Source organism: Mandrillus leucophaeus, unplaced genomic scaffold, assembly GCF_000951045.1.
Source record: "Mandrillus leucophaeus isolate KB7577 unplaced genomic scaffold, Mleu.le_1.0 Scaffold355, whole genome shotgun sequence".
Taxonomy (NCBI): Eukaryota; Metazoa; Chordata; class Mammalia; order Primates; family Cercopithecidae; genus Mandrillus; species Mandrillus leucophaeus.
The window spans coordinates 452,905-465,570 of NW_012103754.1; the positions used below are offsets into that span (position 1 = coordinate 452,905).

The window sequence follows — 12,666 nt, forward strand, 5'->3', positions numbered from 1 at the left end:
ACATATAGCTCTCATCTTTTAACCAATCTCACACGGAACTTTTAGGGTGAAAAACCAAGAGCATGACCCATTTCCACTAGTAGCTAAGCCTGCAGGTGTGATCTGGGTTACCAGACGGGCGCAAGCACTGCCATTTCAGCAACACTCAGCTAAACAAAAGGTCTTCTTGACAAGAAATCTTAGAAAAGCAACGACGACAGGAATGAATACGTGTGCCTCAGAGGCTGATGCCTGCAGGAAAAGTCACCAGGAGCTGACTTCTTTCCATCTGTGTCCCACAGGGGTGGTGGGCACCACCCTGGCAAGAGAGGATGGAGGAAGACTGGCTTGGTTCTTCCTTTCCTCAGCAGTGCCCCATGGTGGAGGCACTTCTCCAAGAGAAGGAGATTTGCACGATAATTCCCGAAACCACTGAGCCAAGACTCAAAGCTACACATTCACACTCAACACACAACACACGTAGAAAGGAAGTCTGAGTGAGCCTCACAAGGAGGGCACCACACTCCTCTACTCATGGCTCACTTGCTGCCTGGGGATTCATATCAAGTACCACAGCAGTGGGATTCTTGCTTAAAGCATTCGGTGCTGAAAAACGTATTTAAACTTTTAGCCCAGCCCTGCTATTGTCAGTTACAGAACCTGAACTTCAGAGAGTTTTATTCACTCAACAAACGTTCATACCAAGATTGGCTGAGATGGGTCTTGCTCACCCAGGAGTAATGACCGTCCATATAATCAATAACACTTGAAGAAACGAATAGTTATATTTTAAAATCATATTATTTCAATATTAATAATATCAAGTTTATATGCTAATTGCCTTAGTATAATCTGATTGAGGAAGTAGGGACCCAGTTCAAACAGTTAAAATCAAAGAGGTCAGTTCACAGGGAGTATCCACCAAGAGGACACTCATCCTCATCAAACTGTCCAGAAGGGAATCTCCACATGTGCTTTCACGTCTGCCTCTGTCTCTGCCTCGAAAGGACGTGGGTCTGAATTCCGAGCATTAATGATCAGAGTGCAAACCTGAGCTAGAAGAAGGCGTTGTTTGTCCGGGGTGAATGCTCCTGAATCTTTGTAGATGATTTCAAGGTGGTATGTCTGATGCAGGGGCGTTTGCCTCAGGAAGAAACTGCAAGAATTCCTTGCATTTATACTATGTGGGTGTTGAGAAAAAGCCATAAAACACACCACTGTTATCAGAGATTTTCCAGTGTAGATAGCTGTGTACTGCTATAAATAAGACCCCAAATTATAATTTGTGTTAAAAACTAAGTATATATTTTTAAATATTACAAAATAACTCCAAACTGATACCTGTAGACTTTGCAACAAAATGAATACACTAACTCTCATTCAAGTTTTGAACCTTGATTTTTCAGGGTAATTTTAAAACCTCTCTAGCTCCACGTATCTATTTTGGAATTATTTTGTTCTTTACGTGTTTGTTTTAGTAAATTCTAATTAGGGGAAATAATAATAACTGTTACGGTTGCATTTTATCGGCTGCCTTTGTGTTTCCTAGGAAATCTTGTGTTATCTTATTTCAAGTTCCACTTGCTAAGCACTCTGGCTATCATCTTATTACAGGCGGGAAGTACAGTATCTGTTAGAGGATTTATGGTAATGCTGCTGCATCTAGCTGATCATAAACAGCATGGGGAGCCCCTCAGGGTCTCTTCGTTCTCCTGACACACTTCACTGAGGCCCATTAACACTTGTCTGTTATTGCCATAGACGCACTTTAATGAGCCTCTTGGAATTAGGAGGTTTGCACCAGAAACAATGGCTTCCCTAACTGAGGCATCACCCTCTCACTTTCTGATTTTCTAGCTCATCATTTTGTTTAACAAAATAAATTCTCTCTTTGATAGTAGACTTTGAAATACTATGGATATTTCTTCTTCAAATTAGAACAGTCAATGGTTTCTAATACTGAGATAACATTGCAGAAAAACATGATAGAAAGTTAACAATTTCTACATTTCCATTAATGAAGGTAATTTCTTTTGTTGTTGTTACAGTAAGATAAAATTGAGCTGACATTTGGAAGTGGCCTTGTCATCAGCAAACTATATTTTCTTATGAATTAAATTCTCTTATTTCCAAAGAATAAACATACAAAATATTTCTCCCGTATTAAATTGTTTTCTAATTACATCAAAGTGTTAAAGGAGGCAATCATCTGAGAAATGGGCCAGTAATGGCTCAATCTAAATATTAAGTGCATTTGATTTTACCTTCAAACCTAGGACATGTATTTAAAACTCCTCAATATCTTAGGTTTCAAAGTAAATCAATTAAATGTTAAAAAGTACATCTAGTTAGCCATTATTAGAGTTTATAACAAGGTTTCTGAGTAAAATTATTTACACATCTTCTCAAGGTGCAGTTACGTATCTTGAAACGTAGCTGTTGTGAGTGTCACAGCACAGGGGAGCAAACCCTCCTTACACCCTCCTCCCTTCTCTTACTTAAGGTATTTTGTGTTGTCGCTCTATCCTTTAGAAAATGAACTCAGAGGAGAATTGGTGAATTCCTATCCAGTGGGCATCTTCGAACCCTGGTGGACGGCAGAAGAATATCAGGTCCAGGGATCACCCACCCAGCGTGGCGACAGTGCAGGTACTTCTGCCCAGCACGGGGCTCCTGGCGACAGAGTACAGGTACCCCTGCCCAGCACGGGGCTCCTGGCGACAGAGTACAGGTACCTGTGCCCAGCACGGGGCTCCCGGGATTGCTGCAGGCAGCCCCTCCTCTGGTGCTTGTCCCATTTGCTGCTTTGAGTAAATGCTTTCATCTTAGCTGCCTGGTACTTCATGGCTTCTGGGAGGCAGTTAAAAGTTGCATTGCGCATCCTCTCCAAAGAGACAATTCCTGCCAAACAGAGCCCTTTGCAGTTGAATTAGATGAGGCGTAGCTTGTCCTCACTGCTGACGTTGTATCGGGCAGGAATGATGTGAGCCTCCTTTGTGGGTGCTGAGAGGATGCCTCGGCGTGGCCAGTGGGGAGGGAAGGGTGCCCATGACCCTCACGTGGAAATGGCTGGTGTAGAATCACTGCACACAGAATCCACACTTGCAGCAGAAGGAACTGCTTAGTAAAGCACTTGGGGTCTGATTTGGAGGATTGGGGAGGGATGAGATTGGCACATACCCAGTGGCTGCTGCCTGGCAGCACATATTTTTAGGGCTGGAGGTCGACAAGACTGAAATATGGCCCAAATCTCAGATCCTGCAAAGTCTCTGGTTCTGAACGAGTGAGTGGGATGGGAACTCTGGTGTTATCTTCTCAATACTCACATTTCAAAGTACTTTTATATATGTCACTCTGATGAAGAAAAGAAGAAAATTCTGGTAAAAATGGCAATTTCTCAGCATGCTCTATAAGGAAAGCTGTGGCGTGCATTTTAAGGTTCACTGTGCAATCGTGATTTATTTGTCTGCCGACCGCCCCATTTGCCTGTCTGATAATAGAACTACTTACCACTGCACAGAAATTAGAGGCTGGGATTGTCTTCCATATGCCACAAGCTTGTGGGTGCTGCAAGCTTCGAGAGCTTTATGAACTGCTGTAATAGGTCACAATTGTTCTAATCATTTTCTCGTCTATACCCTATTCGTTTTCCTGAAGAAACTCACTGCACTCGTTGCTTCAGTTTTGGGAAGGCATTATGTTTAATCGTACATTTCCCCGAGGTTAAAACAACAACAACAGCAAAAAGAAAAAACAAAAGAACCTATTCACACTGAGTGTTCATGCACACTTGGCTTCAGAAGCAGTTAAAGTTTCTGAACTGTAGGTGTTTCATATGTCTAGGCTGTCTTGTTTTATCTCATCTCATTGAATTTTAGTAATAAGTTAAGGACGTTTAATGACATATTTTATAAGGGTGTAATGTTTACATGTGGCTTCATTGAATTGGATTCTGGCGTTGAGTTAGATGTTCGCATTTCAATGAGCGTGCTCAGTGTAGTTGGATATAAAGCATTCACATACCAATCTCACCCGGAATTACATGAAACCACAAGGAAAAACAGTGAGCTGGATGTGCAAGCAACAGCCATGTTCATACTTGGCTTTCAGTAGGGTTCTCAGCTGAGGCATCACCTTTGATTTTGAGAGGTGTCCGTTTTCAGAGTGGGAGAGCAAGTTGAACTTGGTTAGGGGAAAAAAGAGATCTCGAGGTTCTAGCAGCTGAAATCCTGTCCTGCTTTGCCCTGGAGACTGCCATGCTCAGTGGCGTGTACACCGAGATCCCTCCAGCCAGGGCTTGGGTGAGCAAACCCTTCTGGGTGTAAGACAAGCTTAGCACCCAAAGGTCTCCAGGGGCCTCCAGATCCAATTAGATAATAAGAGCAAGACACACAACCAATGCTTGCATTTCACGTCAGTCTTTCCATTCAATCCTCATTGTCTTCATTCAGTCCTCACCAATCATTCCTCACTTTCAGGGCTCTGGTAGCAAGGCGTAAAGGTCACCGTGACAGCCACACACCGTGAAGTATGCAGACACAGAGCCTCTGACTTCTGGGATTTGTTATCAATGTTCTTCTTTTTTAAAGATTAATATTTGACTCTCAGGGGATGGTCAATATCTATTTTCTCTATGTATGTCATAAGTACTTTAGTAAATGGGTGATACAATGAAATATATATAAAACAGTACCTAGAAATAAATAGATTTAGCATTATAGAATGGGAATACATTGCTATATTAATGAGAATACATCTTCACATAATAAGCTATAAAATGGCAATTTGTAAATCATTGTGTTACATAGACCTGGTGGGCCAACATTTTTTGTAGAGCCAGATACTATTTTAGACTTTGGGGAGGGAGTGGTCTCCGTGCAACTGCTCACCACTGCCACCACTGTCTGAAGTGAGCCATAGGCAACAGCGAGCAAATGACATTGCCGCCTGACAATAAAACTTTATTTACAGCATCGGTAGAGAACAGATTTGGCCTGCGAGCCTGAGTTTGTCAACCCATGGTGAAGACTTAAGTTCCCAGTTCTGAAATAGCCACAGTCACTTTTGGCAGAGAAATGGTCACTGACTCCTCCCTGGGTGAGCGCTCCCTTGCAAACTCGCAGGACAGAGTCTAAAGTTACCGTCCACAGACGTGCTGCTCCCAGGAAAGCCCTTCGCTGATGCTTGAGCCTGGTACCCAAGGTGGAGCTAGCAGAAGCTTCCACAAAGTCTGAAAGAAGGATGAAGAGAGCAAGGTTGTCACCTCTGTGGAAATCAGAGCAGAATTCAAGAGACTCGAAAGATTTCAAGCGGAGGAAACGTTCCTAGTGTGTTTGTGCCTGTATCACCCTGTCTGACTAGAAATATCATCCTGAAAACTGTGTGGGATGTGAAACCAAACCAAATCCAACTGGAAGGGGTGTTTCCACGCCTGGATACAGAGGGAGTTCTGTCCGTAAAACCGCACCTAGGCCAAAAGAAAACATTTTCCCGGAAGGGTGAGGGATGCCGGTCAGCAGTCTGTGGGGCAGAGCCGGGCGTGGCCACGCGACAGGACCAGACCACATGACTGCTTGGGGTGGAATTCTATTCGGCCTGTTTTCCCACATCCTCTGCAACTACAAAACAAAAACATAAACATATGAATTTGACACATTTAAAAAAAAAAAAAAAAACATAGCGAACATGGAGAATAAAATACCAAACACAAAAGAGAATGATTTCCAGTTGCAGGGGACTGTACGCCACCAGCTTGATAAAAAGCTTAATGCTGAAAAAGACCTTAACGATGCCATAGATGTTTTTAAAGGCTCCTTATGTTTGCCTCGGACTTCAAAAATCTTATTTGGCATGTGAATCTGTGTCATACGTGATTTAGCCAAAACAGAGCATTAGTTGACATTTTCCACTGAGATGACTTGCTGGAATCGGTGTATCTTTAACGTAGCATCCTACATGATAATACGTTATTACAGAACAAGCCAAAAGAGGTGATCGAGAGAGAAACAGCAGGAACACAACCTGCCGAGTGTGCCCCTACCGTACTGCCCAAGGAGCTGAGAGAGGAAAGGTCTGCTGGTCCCGTAAGTAGTTCAGCGTCCAGCAGAAATTTCCCAGAAAGTTATAGGACGTCAGACTGGAGAACAAATCCTGATTCTACCCCATCATCTGCAGAGAAGTTACTTGGCTCCTTGAACCTGAGTTTCAGTTTCCCCATCAGTAAAATGGCCATAATAATTGCTTCTTAACAGAACTGTTACAAGGATTACATGTTATAAGTGTCTAAAACACTAAATTTAGTCCTTGAAACATAGAAGATGTTTTAGAATTTCCCAGAGCTGTGTTGTTTTTGAAATGAGAAGTGGACAGAGGTGCCCGGTTCCCCTCCAGATGGCAGCTCCCCAGTGAAGACCACCGACTGCATCACCTGGCTCTGGGGCCTTGGGGCTGAGCATTAGAAAGGTTGGAATGGGTTCGGCCTCCGTTATTTCTTGGAAGTAAAAACTCCTGGAAAAAGGAGAGTCGCTCTCAGGTAGCAGAGGCACAAACAGCCTGGAACACTGATTCTGTGTTTGAAGTAAAACACGCTCAGCGCTGACCAGTCTCCATGTCAGCATCTTTTATCCAAAGCACTTCAGGGTCATCTGAAGCATTCGGAGAGCTTGGGGCCCTGAAGGCGGAGTGTGGCTTATTTGTGTACCCCGCTCTCATCACATCACTTGCTATATCTATTGTGTAGGCACCCGAAAAATGTCAGTCTCAGCAATGGGTGGGTCCATTACCTTCCCGTGTAAAGCCTTGTTTTCATTTGTTCATAATTTAGAAACAGCTGATGTGCAAGGACCTGCAGTAAGTGTTATAAAGTGTGAAAGTAAGATCCAGAACTTTCCGTATGCACCCCAACACACCTAAGGAGTGCTTTTAACTGAAGGTCAAAAGTAGCAGAAAGAATTACTTTTTATGTTCAGCTCTGACTTGGCACTTGACTACCTAGCATGCACATGTAGTGCTCTTTTAAATGAAATACAATGCACACCCTCATCATGCAACCTTCCATCTTTTTTACTGCACACCCCTCCGACCTGGAGCCTCTGGGATGCCCGTGCTTCCTCCTCCTGTTGAGCCCACACCGTTCTGCAAAGTTACTCATAGATCTACAGGTGCCTCATAAGTCTACACACACATCCCACCGATGTGAAGTCACCTGTTTTTTTGAGTTTCTCATTTGTTGTTGTTTGTGGGTGCAAGTGAAGGGATAAAATTTAACACACATCTAAATGAAATAAATGCCTATCTTTTTAAATAAAATGCATTATAAGTGAATTATTTCAAATACCCCATCCATATGCAAAAAAAATATTTTCTTTTGTGCATTTGTATAACATATGTTTGAGTCAACTACTACATGCCAGATGTTATATAGAAATGGAATCAGAGAATTCTGCAGAAAAGCTGTTCTTGTTGAGCCGTTTAATAAGGGTGAGGGCATAAGAGCAGCCACAACAAGAGAATAGCTGGAGGAGGAGCTGCAAAGTCATGCGGACGAAACCACCCCAAAGGGGGAATCTGTGTGTTCCTGGAGAAGGCACGGAGGGCTGCAGAGTTACCTCCCAGGCTGGCTCCAAGGACACCTTTTGACTTAGACAAGGATAGTCCAGATGTGGTAGCAGCATCGGGAAAGGCCCGAGGTTTGGGAGTGGGAAGTGGGAGGGAGGGCAGGGTGGGCCTGGTGAGTTTCAGTTGAGCTCTGTAGATGGTGAGAGACTACGGGTGAGTTTGAGCAAAGAGGAGACAGGGTCTGATTTCCCAGTGTGAAGTGTGGATTGGAGGAGCTAACGCCAGTGCCTGGAGGACAGGGGGCTGTTGACAGAGTCCAGGAGAAGTTGTTGAGGGTCTCCAGGAGGACAGGGGTATCTGGTTTGAAGAAGGTGAAGGTGCATGTGGTGGGCATACAGTGCAGCAACGCTGTGCAGATCAAGGTGGGATTCAGACATCATCGCGCCCAACAGGGAAGAAGAGCGAAAGGGCTTCACAGTACAACTTTGAAAACATACACAAATTCTACACTCACCCCTCAAAACCTGGGGTTTTCATCTGTAAAACAATGGGAGTGTTTCCCACGTCATAGGGTTGTTGAGGATTATAGACTAATTTTACAAGCTAATGCTTGTAAAATCTGCAGCGCAGCGGCTGGCAAGAAGCACCAGCCCTTCAAACCAGGGCCACCCTCATTATTATTCATAAAGAACCCAAGGCACACTTGCCTCGCCATAAAAGACTAAGGCGGAAGTGACCTGATTTACATCTGTGTTATGCTTTATGGTATTCAATCGAAGTGCCTTCACTTACTATGCAGCTATGTGGAGAGTGAAGACGCACTCTGAACCGATGCGGAAAGATTTTAGGAAGATTTTGTTAAAGAAAAAAGCAAGATACAGAAGAGAAGCAAAACTATGACTTCACACACACATATGTATTTGCTTGTATTTGCATAAAAAATCTAGGATAGACAAAAACACTAAAAAATATGTATGGGGGTTACTAAGGGAAAAGGCAGGTTGAGAGGGAAATGTTTTCATTGTTCTCGTTCATTCATTTATTAATTTGTTTCTTTATTTTTGAATGATGCAAATGTATCTCATATTCAAAAAATAAAATTTAAAAGAAACATGAAAGAATACTTTCCCATAACCAATCTAATGTATCCTCACCGGCCCTTCATTTTAGGTAGAAAGGGATTATTCATGCGATTTTACAACTAAGGAGACTGAGGATCCATAGCTTAAATGACTTGACCGAGGTCGCAGCCAGTGAATGACAGCTCTGGATTTCAATTCTGACTCGGAAACCCGTGCATTGCCACCCCCTTTCCCCTCATTACAATACACAGTTATGCTTGTGGAGTCTTATTCAGCATTTATCGCTAATACAGAGATGTATCCATCTAAATGATTGGGATCAGAGCTAAGTGACAGGAGTAGGTAAAGAAGATGGCAGTGCTGGTGGTGGAGGCTGGGAGGGAGGCCATAGGAGAGTGTTTGAAGAGGGCTTCCTGTTTCATGAGGACTTATCTGAGTGGCCTGTAGACAAAACAGCCTGTGCATGAGTTTATAACAGTGGGAGGGAGGAAGGGGGAGAGGGAAGGAGGGAGGCAGGAAAAGAGGCAGGCAGGCTAGATAATTAAGAAAGGAAATAAGGAGATGAGGAAGGAAATAAATAAAAGAAGAGGGAGAAATTCTCCTATCAGATTCTCTAGTTAACAGTGTATGCCTAATAAACACAATTACCTTTTAATAACTTCAGTTTTTCCCATAGCTCTCGTAATATTTCATACATGCTCTTCTTTCTAAAATTCGCTACTTTAAAACTTGCTTCACAAAGTAGAAAAATAAAATATTTTATTATTACTTATTTACTTCTTCAGTAATAAAGGTCAGAATCTCAAAGTTATTTTTAAAAAGTATTTTTGAACACAACATTCAAGAAAGAGCTATGAGGTGACAATGTGAGAAAACAGCAGCAATTGTGGAAGACATTCTTTAGAATAATAAAGGAAAACGTAATTTTATATCCTAGTTATGTTTTATACATTAAAACAGCTATAAAGGACATATGGACAGTTGGGGAAATGTGAATATTCCCAATATTCTGTATATTTTATGATACGATTTAAATAAGATTAACTTCCTTTTCTGTTGAAATTACACATCGATTATGTGGGAGAATGTGTTTTTTTTCTTAGAAGTTAAATGTTGACATATTTAAGTGTGAGCTTGCCACAATGTCTGTGAGGTTCAGGAAAATATGTGTGTGGCATGTGGATGTCTGTGGTCACCTGTGTGCATGTGTGTGTGTGTGTGTGTGCGCACGTGTGTGTGTGTGTGTGTGTGTGTGTGTGTGACTGGTTCATGTACCCCACCTGTACTTGGTGTCTAACATGGACAAAGTTACCAAGTAACCTTACTGCATCCATTTCCTTAGAGATGTACTTTAGACCATCAGAGGTAGATCATAGAACTCGAAATCTCCTTTCCAACTTAAGGAAAGACAAATTGTCTCTGACTGGGGGGTCCGCGAGCTCCGCTTCTGGTGTCCCTGGAGAGCCGGCGCAGGTCCCCTTTCCAGCAGAGACTCGCCCGGGAAGCAGCTGGCAGGCCTTCACTGCCCCTTATTTACAGGTTAGGAGGAAAGAGTCCCGCCAAATGGAGAGTTTTCTAAGCCAAAGTGTTTATTGGTGAAGCTGCAGGTGGACTGTGAGTGCCGTTCTTTCCTTCTATCACAGTGCGTTTATGTGTCCTGTGTCCGATTCATGAAAATAAACTGCTGTAGCAGGACACTCCGTTTGGGAACTCGTGTACATGGAGTGCAGTCCTACAGGCGGGGGCTACAGGGAAGCCGTCTTTGAACAGCGGCGTGTGTGTGCTCCCGAAAGCCACGTCTATCGTCTGTTGCCAGCACGTGTCTTTCTTTCACATGCCCTGAAAGCACATTGCAGAATGTCACAAGTTTATGCAGATGGTATTTCTTCTCATTCAGTCCCACACAGAAAATAAAAAGGATAGTTGGTCAACCGACAATCTGGGGTGGCTACTCTATGTGAGGCATTGTGCTAGGTCTTGAAAAGCAACCAAAAGATAAGAGCCAGTGTTGACGCCCTCGGTGGCTCGGAAGTCAGGTGTTTAGCAAACTTGGTCGGCTTGGACCCACAAGGATGAAGCAGCAAAGAGATGTCGTGATGCCCACGTGTTTTGTTCATAGTCGTGCAAGCCAGCCTCATCCAAACAGGATGCGTGGAACAGGCGTTAGATAAAAACAAAATGAAACACAAATGGCAGCAGGAAATGATAAGTTCCAAGGGAAGACTTAAAAGACCTAAAAAAGCAAAGCCACAGGAAGGAAGAAATGAAGGAAAGAGGAAGAGGGTGCAAAAGACAAATAATATGGACATAACTATAAGAAAAAAACACAATGAAAAACAAAAAACAAACACCTATTCACCTACATGACCTTAAACACTCCAACAGCTTGACTGCATCACCACAATCAAATAATCTGAATTAGCCAAGTTCATTAAAAAGAGGTAAATTACGTACACTATTTTTGTTTAATATCCATAAGAAATTAAATTTATATAAATTATGTGTATTCTTTTAAATTATAAAAATATGTGTATTGCTATAGGGGATGATATTGAGGTCATTTTTCACTATATGAAACATGCATGAATAAGAATTATGAGGAAAAAAATTATTTCTCTCAATGAAAAAGAGAAGCAAGAACTTTGCTCTTTTCTGATAGACATAAAATTTATACCTGTTCCCATTTCGTCTTTGTCACGGACCACTAACACTTTCCCGGGTGTGTCAAGGCAAAGAATCCCTTCAGAACTCATGACAGCATAGGAGGTCAAAGTCCTTTTGTTTGTGTTGTTTTGTCTCTTACTTAATTGCAACTACCGTCAGGCAACATAAATTCTATTTCAGTGATAAGTCTTCAAAATACCTTGTCACAGATTTGCAACTGATGATTTGCTCTTACAGAAAATATGAATAGGTATAACTGAGGCAGGTAGGATAAGAGATGGTATCTTAGCTACCATGGTGGTGATGGGGTGGTGATGAAGGCCCCCACCTTAGGTCTCAAACGGAGATCCTCAGAGCCCCATGTAGAAAGAAAAGCAAGGTTGGGGGTTCTAATGGAGGTGGTCCCAGAACCGTTCTTTAAACATCACTCATTTAGGGCCAGGTGGTCCTGCTGGTAGTTTCAGAAACAGGTGCACTTGGTAGGTGGGGTTTATTCTGCGGATAGACCCACTTAGCCAAGATCTTATTTCTATATTCTACCTGGAGCTCTGATCTCCATTGAAGACCTAATGGGGTGGTAATGAAGGCCCCACTTCTACTTTTATCAGTGCTTGCAGTAAATTTATTTGCCACATTTCCAAGGTCACGGGGTTATAAATCAAGGGGTTGCAGGGTGGCAATTCAGGTTACTGTGAGCACTGATAAAAGTAGCAGTGCAAACCGCCACCTGAGAGCAAGAGAACGTTTCCGACGCCTGTAAATATGGCCATGATCTGAACTAGTCAGAATAGACTAGGCTGTTTAAAACATGAATTCAGAAATGAACTCAGAAAGCAGAACCCTGATTAAAGTTTATTCTTTGCTCATGTCACAGCTTACTGCCAGCTGGGCAGCCCCTTCAGTGCGTGGCCCTGCCCTGTGGAATCTGAGTCTTCCAGAAATTAGCGTGGCCATGAAAACTGTGCAGGACACTTTGGGCCAGACCACAGTGTTCCGTTAGTCAGAGTCAGATTCAGACCCCAATCCACTGCCCAGGAAACTTGGAGGTACAGGCATCCTGTGTGCCTAGGAAGAGGGGTGACATGGACATGAGCAGAGCCTCAGACCTGCTGCTTTCCAAGGGGTGAGTCAGGAGGGCTCAGCTGCTGTGGACCACGGGCACTGCCTGCATTCCTGCCCGACCTCCTTCTCTGTGGACCGTAGGCACCGGCTGCATTCCCACCTGACGCCTTTCTCTGCAGACCCCAGACACCACCTGCATTCCCACCCGACACCTTTCTCTGTGGACCCCAGACACCACCTGCATTCCCACCCGACGCCTTTCTCTGTGGACCCCAGACACCACCTACATTCCCACCCAACCCCTTTCTCTGTGGACCCCAGA

The 12,666-nt window shown here is 43.3% G+C and overlaps 1 protein-coding gene across 3 annotated transcripts in view; it reads left to right on the plus strand.

Moving 5' to 3' along the window:
• Positions 1-12,666, plus strand: part of MYT1L (myelin transcription factor 1-like) — a 557,824-nt gene that overhangs the window by 165,408 nt on the left and 379,750 nt on the right. For all 3 annotated transcript variants that reach the window (XM_011989525.1, XM_011989526.1, XM_011989527.1), the window contains exon 3: positions 2,512-2,628. The gene's annotated coding sequence lies outside the window, so the exon portion shown is untranslated. The remainder of the gene's footprint in view (positions 1-2,511; positions 2,629-12,666) is intronic.